Source organism: Jaculus jaculus, chromosome 9 (genome assembly GCF_020740685.1).
Source record: "Jaculus jaculus isolate mJacJac1 chromosome 9, mJacJac1.mat.Y.cur, whole genome shotgun sequence".
In the NCBI taxonomy this organism is placed as follows: Eukaryota; Metazoa; Chordata; class Mammalia; order Rodentia; family Dipodidae; genus Jaculus; species Jaculus jaculus.
The window spans coordinates 76,427,371-76,435,997 of NC_059110.1; the positions used below are offsets into that span (position 1 = coordinate 76,427,371).

Genomic DNA, 8,627 nt, shown 5'->3' on the forward strand with positions numbered 1-8,627 from the left:
TGTAGTCTCAGGGTGGCCTGGAACTCATGGTGATCCTTTCACCTCTGCCTCTCAAATTCTGGGATTAAAGGCATGTGCCAACACACCCTGCATCTCCCCCCCCCCTTTTTTTCCCCTCTTTTGGCAGGGTCTCACTCTAGTTCAAGTTGACCTGGAATTCACTCTGTAGTCTCAGATTAGCCTCAAACACAGGGTGATCCTCCTGCCTCTGCCTTCCAAGTGCTGGGATCAAAGACATGCACCAGGTCTCCCAGCTTAGATAGACCCTTCTACTTTGGATAACACTGAGTTGCTCTGTAAGTGGGAACCTTGATATGAGTGGATGGATCCACACTGTGAACACGTGGACTCTCTCCCTGTCTCACAGTGGTCTCTCTAAAATGTATGTCTACCCATCACTGGTCAAGATTATCTTTGTATCAATGTACTGGTAATGAGGCTGTGGGCTCTTTGTATAAGAGATAATCCGGTTCTGGGGACAACAGGTCCAGAAGCAATTAATGCCCATATCTTTGGAAAGAAGTAGATCTTGAAGGACTAAGTGTGTTACTTTTTGGAAAAAAAAATCCTCTTTAATCAAGGCTTATAATGTAATAGGGTGTTCGAGGTTCAGGAAAGTCATTGAACCCCAAACCTTGGTTCTTCTTTTGTCTGTTTTTTTTTAAGGCAAGTCCAACAGACTGTTTTTTATATAAGAGTGAGGGCCTTGGACTTTTAGCACACAGCCCACTGCCCAAGGGTGCTGCTGCCTAAGATCTGGGCACAAGCAGGTGAACTAGCATCTACAAAGGTCAGGAGGTGATCCCATGAGAGACACGGACCGGGGTTTCTGGGCTTCCCGGCCATTGCCCTCTTGCTGTTCTTTGTTGCCAACGCTGTCAGCCCTGGAGGCGGAGGGTCGATGGGGGCCAATGAGGACCAGGAGATGGAACTAGAAGCTTTGCATTCCATTTATGAAGGTGATGGAAGCTTGTGGGAATTAAGTCCAGTTTCATTCCAATATAGGGTGAAAATAGTGGTCCCAAACCCTTCTCTCTCTCTCTCTTTTATGAGGTAGGGTCTCACTCTAGCCCAGGCAGACCTGGAATTCACTATGGAGTCTTAAGGTGGCCTCGAACTCAATGCAATCCTCCTACCTCTGCCTCCCAAGTGCTGGGATTAAAGGTGTGTGCCACCACACCCGGCTCCCAAAGCCTTCTTTTTTTAAAAAAAAATCCCAGAAAACTTTATTTTATTTATTTGCCAGGAAAGAGAGAGAGAGAGAGAAAGAGAGAGAGAGAGAGAGAGAAGACAAAAAGAATGGGTGTGCCACGGTGTCCAGCCACTGGAAGTGAACTCCAGACGGCTGCGCCCCCTTGTGCATCGGGCTTACATGGGTACTGGGGAATTGAACCTGGGTCCTTCCGCTTCACAGACAAGCGCCTCAACTGCTAAGCTATCTCTCCAGCCCCCAAAGCCTTCTTAATAAAGGCTTCCTGGACAGAAACCTATCCCCAAACGCCTCCATTTATATCTATGAATGCTTTTTTAACAAAACTATTTCCGCAGCTGTAAAGCAGAGCGTATTAGCCAAGGTACCGGAAACAGTGGAAGTCAATCTGGAACTGCTATGACTTATGCATTGATTGAATACGCCAAGGACAGTAAAGAGCAGTTCATGGAGAATCACCCTCCCATTAACTCCACAACATTCATAACCAACATCATTTCAGTTGATTCTCCTAATATAGCACCATCAAGTAAGAAAAAAGACAAAAAAGAACAGCTTTCTAAAGCACAGAAACATAAGCTGGCAGATAAAACACATCATAAAGGTGAATTTCCTTGAAGCAGGAACTGGGTTGATCTCATAGAGCATTTAAACAACAGTGGCTCTAAAGAAGATGAATAGTACTCAGAAACTGAAGAAAAAAAGAAAAAGCAAGAACACCCTTAAAAAGTAAATTGGTCATGGAAAATGCTAATAAAAATTAAAAATAAATAAAAATAAAAAGGCAAAAAAAAAAAAAAAGTAAATTGGGCGGCTCGCGGTGCGCAGGCGCGGGCACTGTCTGCTCGTGGGCGGGCACCGCATGCGGGGTCGGTGTCTCTGCGGTCTGTGCGGCGCGGCGGTGGCTGGTGGTCGGGCACCTTGAGCGGCTTCAGCAGCGAGAAAGGCGCCACTTCCTTCACCCTCGAGTAACGAGTGTTTCTCGGAAGTGAAAAGGGGAATATATTTCTCCATTTCATGACATCCCAATTTATGCAGATAAGGACGTACTCCACATGGTGGTCGAAGTTCCACGCTGGTCAAACGCAAAGATGGAGATTACTACAAAGGACCCTCTGAATCCAATTAAGCAAGCTGTGAAAAAAAGGAAAGCTCCGATACATTGCAAATCTGTTCCCTTACAAAGGGTATATCTGGAACTACGGTGCCATCCCTCAGACATGGGAAGATCCAGGACATAGTGATAAACATACTGGCTGTTGTAGTGACAATGACCCAACTGATGTTTGTGAAATTGGACGTAAGGTATGTGCAAGAGGGGAAATAATCCGGGTGAAGGTTCTCAGCATCCTGGCCATGATTGATGAAGGTGAGACCGACAGGAAAGTCATTGCCATCAATGTGGACGACCCTGACGCCGCCAATTACAATGATATTAATGATGTCAAGTGCCTGAAGCTTGGTTACCTGGAAGCTACTGTTCACTGGTTTAGAAGGTACAAGGTTCCTGAAGGGAAACCTGGAAATGAGTTTGCTTTCAATGCAGAGTTTCAAGACAAGGCTTTTGCAATTGATATTATTAAAAGTACTCATGACTATTGGAAGGCTTTAGTGACTAAGAAAACGGATGGAAAAGGAATCAGTTTTATGAACACCACGGTGTCGGAGAGCCCCTTCAAGTGTGAGCCTGATGCCTCCAGAGCCATTGTTGATGCTTTACCACCACCATGTGAATCTGCCTGTGCACTGCCATCAGATGTGGATAAATGGTTCCATCCTCAGAAAAACTGATGGGAACTGTGTGGCGGGCAAGCTGGTGTTGCTGGCTCTGTTCTGGGAGTCTTAGATGCACAAGCAGTGGCTTTGCACAGCTTCACATTGATGGAGCTCATCTGGCCAGATCGTATTCCGCTGAGACCAATCCATATGCTCAGAAGGTTACCTCCAAATTTTCCTGTCTCAACAAAGAACTTTTAGGACATGCTTCAGTATCTAAGCAGTTGTGATTTGGAAGTTGTCTGTGAATAGATGTACAAAATGAGCACATACTGGATGTATATGTGTACCATGTGTTAGGAAATAAAATTATTTTGCTGAAACTTGAAAAAAAAATAAGTAAATTGGGTTCAGCACCCTTCATTATTTGGGGGAGTATAAAAGTGGCTTTTTATAAGATATGTTTCTTAAAAGTATAAGTGAAAATATCATGAAGACATCTGGTTGTATTAAATCCCCCCCCCACAAGCTTGCCTTAATAAAAGGAGAAAATGTAACTTTAGAATTCTTAATGAAGCCTGTTGAGCTTTGTTAAATGGATGACTGTGGGGAACCATAATCAGTGTTAATCTAGTGGATGTGGTATATCCTAAAGAAGAACAAGCCCTTTTCATACTGCCATCCCAGTAGAGCCAAATGCTTAGTCTACAGTTCTTACATGGCATGAGTCTATATCCACAGGCTTCTCATCTGGAAGTCTCCATCTCTTTTCTGCTTGATGACAAAGGTATAACTTGCTTTGGAAAAATATTAATATTGGTATTTGAAGTTTACATGATTCTCTTTGTAGTTAATCTTAATTTTTCAATATATTTTCTTTGGTTTGTATGTTTGGTAGTTTAATTATAATATGGTGAAGAGAGGTTCTTTCCAGGTTTTGACTGTTTGGTGTTCTAAGGGCTTCCTGTATCTCCTTTGGCATCTCTTTCCCAATTTAGGGGATGTTTTCTTCTATGATTTTGCTGAAAATGCCTACTATGCCTTTGGAGTGAAATTCTTCTCCATCTACTCTGCCCTGAATTCTTATGTTTGATATTCTCATAGTGTCCAGAATATCTTAAATTCCCATTCATACTTTCCTATTAGTTGTTTGTCTTTCTTTTTGTTGGACTGTATTAGATCTGCCACCTGCTCTTGTAGTTTAGATCATCTTTTCTCTCTTTTATCCATTCTACTGGTGAGATTTTCTGCAGAGTTTTTTATTTCACTGAATGTGTTCTTTATTGTTAGTATTTCTGATTGATTTTTTCATTATTATTTCTGTTTTCATATTTATATCTTATATTGACCGTTTTATTTCATTAAATTGGTTTGCAGTGTCTTTATATTCCTTTGATTTCCTCTTTCATTTTTCTGATTTCCTCTTTCTTTCCTTTGATTTTCTCTTTGATTTCTTTGAATATATTTATAATCATTCTTTTGAAATCTTAGGCACTTGCTATAAATAATTCTCATTGGAGGTCATTTCTGATGCATTAATATTTTTTGGTGGATTTATATTGCTTTGATTTTTTGTGTTTCTTGTGTGATAATGTACTTATTTTGCATCTTGGATTAATTTAATGCTTGGGTTTTCTAATTATCTGTGGTATTATTATATGTATCAATCAGTCTGATGTCATATATCTTCAGGGTAGGAGCTTAAGGTGCTAGGTGTGGATCTTAAGACTCTCAGAGTATCTACAAAAGCGGCCCTAGGTGTTGGGTTTGCCTGCTATGAGAGTATTCAAGAAGGCTGAGTGGAACAAAATACAGGCAGATTCTAAAACTTTTAACTAAACAATGTACACATTCAAAGTAAAACTGCACAGAGAGTTTGTGGAAGAGTAGGTATTATGGGGCTGGAGAAATGGCTTAGCAATACGTTTTTCTGGATTTAAGTCAAAATATTTGATTAGGAGAGCTTTCGGTATGTGTAATAAGAAATTTTGAAAACAAATTTGCCAACTACTTTTGGAAACATTTGAATAAGTGGTAGTTCTTATTTAAAACACTTGTCTTTGCTGCATATACCAAGATGGGAGTAAAAGATGCCTTAACATTAAATTTTGTATTGTTGGAGATAGTGGTTTTAAAACATTTCTATTTATCAGCTAGTGTGGTTTTGTCATTATTGGATGACTGATGTCTTTAAGTAGGCACATCATAAAACCACATTTCAAGTTGTGAAAGTTTTTCAAAGTTTTTTTTGTAGTGTCTTCAAGTATGCAAATGTACTTGTTGCTGTGTGTGTCTTTTCAGTATATTATGTAGAAGACTTTCTAATGCTGAATCCTTACACATGCTTGTTAAAAAAAAGTCACTCTTAGAGAAATTATTGCTACAGTTTACAAGGAAAGTTACTGATACTTATGTGATTTTCAGTGACTGTGTGTGTATTCTCCAAGTTGAAGAACACTTACAACCCCTGTTATATCCAGAAGGGTCAATTTTTAATGTGTCACATTATACTTGAGTATTTTAAGTCTCAGATTTTAAAGGATAATTAATGTTCTTAAAAATTTACAATTTTACAATTAATTAAAAATTTATTTACTTGAGAGGGAGAAAGAGGCAGAGTAAAAAGAAAGACAGACAGAGAGAGAGAGAGAGAGAGAGAGAGAGAGAGAGAGAGAGAAGGGGGGTAATGGGTACACCAGGTCCTCCAGCCACTGATAACAACCTCCCCTTGTGCATCTGGCTTATATCGGTCCTGGAGACTTAAGCCAGAATCAATTGGCTTTGTAGTCAAATGCCTTAACCACTAAGCCATCTCTCCAGACCAAGAATAATTAATTTTTATTAAAGACTTTAACTGGGCGTGGTGGAGCACAACATTAATTTCAGCACTTGGGAAGCAGAGGTAGGAAGATCATGGTGAGCTCAAGGCCACCCTGAGACTACATAGTGAATTCCAGGTCAGCTTGGGCTAGAATGACACTCTACCTCGAAAAACAAAAACAAACAAACAAAATTGTATGAACTGCAAAGTGAGAATATTAACAGTGAAAGAGTTTAATGTTCTTGTGAATAGTTGGGTAAAAAATGTTTAAAAATATTTTATTTTTAAAAATTTATTTGACAGAGGGAAAGAGGCAGAGTGAAAGTGAATGAGAGAGAGAATGGCTATGCCAGGGCTTCTAGCCACTGCAAAGGAACTCCAGATGCATGCGCCATCTTGTGCCTCTGGATTACGTGGGTACTGGGGAATTGAACTGAGGTCCTTTGACTTTGCAGGCATGTACCTTAACTGCTAAACCATCTCTCCAGCCCCCATGAGTCAGATTTTGCTTTTTGGTTAATATTAAAATAGAGGGCATTAGATGATGACATCTTTTGTTTTCAAGGTGTGTGTAGTTTTATTGTCATATTGCTTTTTTTTCTTTTAAGAAATATCTTGTAATGAAATATATGTGTTTGTTGTTTTCTTTCCCTCTTTTTTTGTTGAGGTATGGTCTTGTTCTATCCCAAGCTGACCTGGAATTCATTATGCAGTCTCAGGGTGGCACTGAACTCGTGGTGACCCTCCTACTTTTGCCTTTCAAGTGCTGAGATTAAAATCATGTGTGCCACCATTTCTGCAAAATGCAAAACATTTCTATTGTACAATGGGTGGTGCTGAATATTAGCGAGATCCGCCATGTTAGCTCCAAGTAGAGGGCCTGGCTTTGTGCCAGTGTGAGTCATGTGGCTGCACCTAAGGATTGTCATCACAGATATTGGAAGTTCTTCTCTAATTCATTCCATCATTTCTTTCTCTCTCTTTTTTACCACTCTCTCCCTCCCTCCCTTTCCCTTTTTTCCTTCCCTCTCTCTTTCTTTGTTTTAAAGACTTTATTTTCATTATTTATTAGAGATAGAGGGAGAGAGAGTGTGTGTGTGTAAGAGTGGGCATACCAAGAACTCTGCAAAATCCAGATGCGTGTGCCAGCATGTGCATCTGGCTCACTATGTGCATCTGGCTTACATGAGACCTGGAGAATTGAAGCTGGGTCATTAGGCTTCACAGGCATGTGCCTTAACTGTAAGCCATGTCTCCCTCTTTCCTTATTTCTTTCCTTCTCTCTCTTTCTCTCTTTCTTTGTTTCTTTCTTGTTAGAGTCTCTATACTCCAAGCTGACCTAGAACTTGCTGTGTAGCTAGCCCTAGGCTGGAATTTAATTCATGTGTGATACTCTTGTCTCAACCTTCTGAATGTTGGGATTAAAAGCTTGAGCTACCATGCTTCGCTGGAAATAACTTTCTATCTTTCAACACAAATATACCCTTTAGATTTTTGGCTGAGTAGAGTTGTTTTTTTTTTTTTTTCCTTTAAAGTAGTGAGCCACCATACTCAGCTTCTATTTAATATATTTATTTATTTATGAGAGAGAGAGAAAGAGAATATGTGACCAGAGCCTAAAACCACTGCCAACAAACTCCAGATACATGCACCAACTTGTGCATCTGGCTTACTTGGGTCTGGAAAATCAAACCTGAGTCCTTTGGCTTTGCATGCAAGCACCTCCTAAGTTATCCTTCCAGCCACAGATGAGTAAGGAATTTTGCTATAGCCTGGTAAATAAGTTCAGTGTATTTTGAGTTTAATCAAATTCAGCAACAGAAGTATTTGTGTTGATGATCTAAACTACAGTCAGGCCAGGGTCCTAGAACTAGGGTTGGTGACCTTGGGCTATGTCCTTCCTTCTGTTCAGAGGGTCTAATTCTTCATATTAGCTCCATAATTGGTGGCATGAGATCAATTTGTTTCTCAGTCCTGATAAAACTGCCACCACCTATGTGGGAAGAATTTAGCAAGACCTAGTAATCATGAGATTATAGAGATTGGTGTGGTGGTGCAGACCATTACCTAGCACTCAGGAAGCAGAGGTAGGAAGATAGCTGTGATTTCAAGGCCAGTACAAGAATACATAGTGAATTCTAGTCAGTCTGGGCTATAGCAAGACTACATCAAAAAACAATCAACAGAGTTAGAGAGTGATTGAAGAAGATACATGATGTTGGCTCTGGCATCCATATGCATTCATGTATATGATGCACCTACCCATACATATGTGCCTACACAGATATGAATCTGCCCCATTACACACATACAAACACAACACACACATATGCACATGCAAAAATGAAGGAAAGTGAAAGCAATTTAATTTTCAAAACAAGAGGGGCTGGGAATGGTGGCACACGCCTTTAATCCCAGGACTCGGGAGGCAGAGGTAGGAGGATTACCATGAATTGAGGCCAGCCTAAGACTACATAGTGAATTCCAGGTCAGCCTGAGCTAGAACTGAGCAAGAACTTATCTCGAAAAAAACAAAACAAACAAAGAAAAACAAGAGGAGAATATTTAATTAAATAATGCTGCCTCTGAGACGGGGGTGTGTAGCTAAGTGGTGGTGTCTGCCTGCTAATACATGGGGGTCAGATTTCCATCACCATGGAAAATGCAGCGACTGCATGGGTTGATACAGTTACCAGAGAGGATTATCCTGAAATATAGCAGTTAAGAACCTTGAAAGATTTTTGTGATGACCAAAAGTTAAAAAAAAAAAATCTAAATCTGGGTGTGGTGACGTACACTATTAATGGCAGCACTTGGGAGGCTGAGGAAGGAGGACCACCATGAGTTCAAGCCTGGCCTAAAGTGGGACCCTACCTCTGA

At 40.4% G+C, this 8,627-nt stretch overlaps 2 pseudogenes; both read left to right on the forward strand.

Moving 5' to 3' along the window:
- The first annotated feature begins 901 nt into the window (after positions 1 to 901).
- LOC101598720 lies at positions 902 to 1,891 on the forward strand (annotated as a pseudogene).
- A 59-nt stretch (positions 1,892 to 1,950) lies between these two features.
- LOC101608446 lies at positions 1,951 to 3,001 on the forward strand (annotated as a pseudogene).
- Positions 3,002 to 8,627: the final 5,626 nt, after the last annotated feature.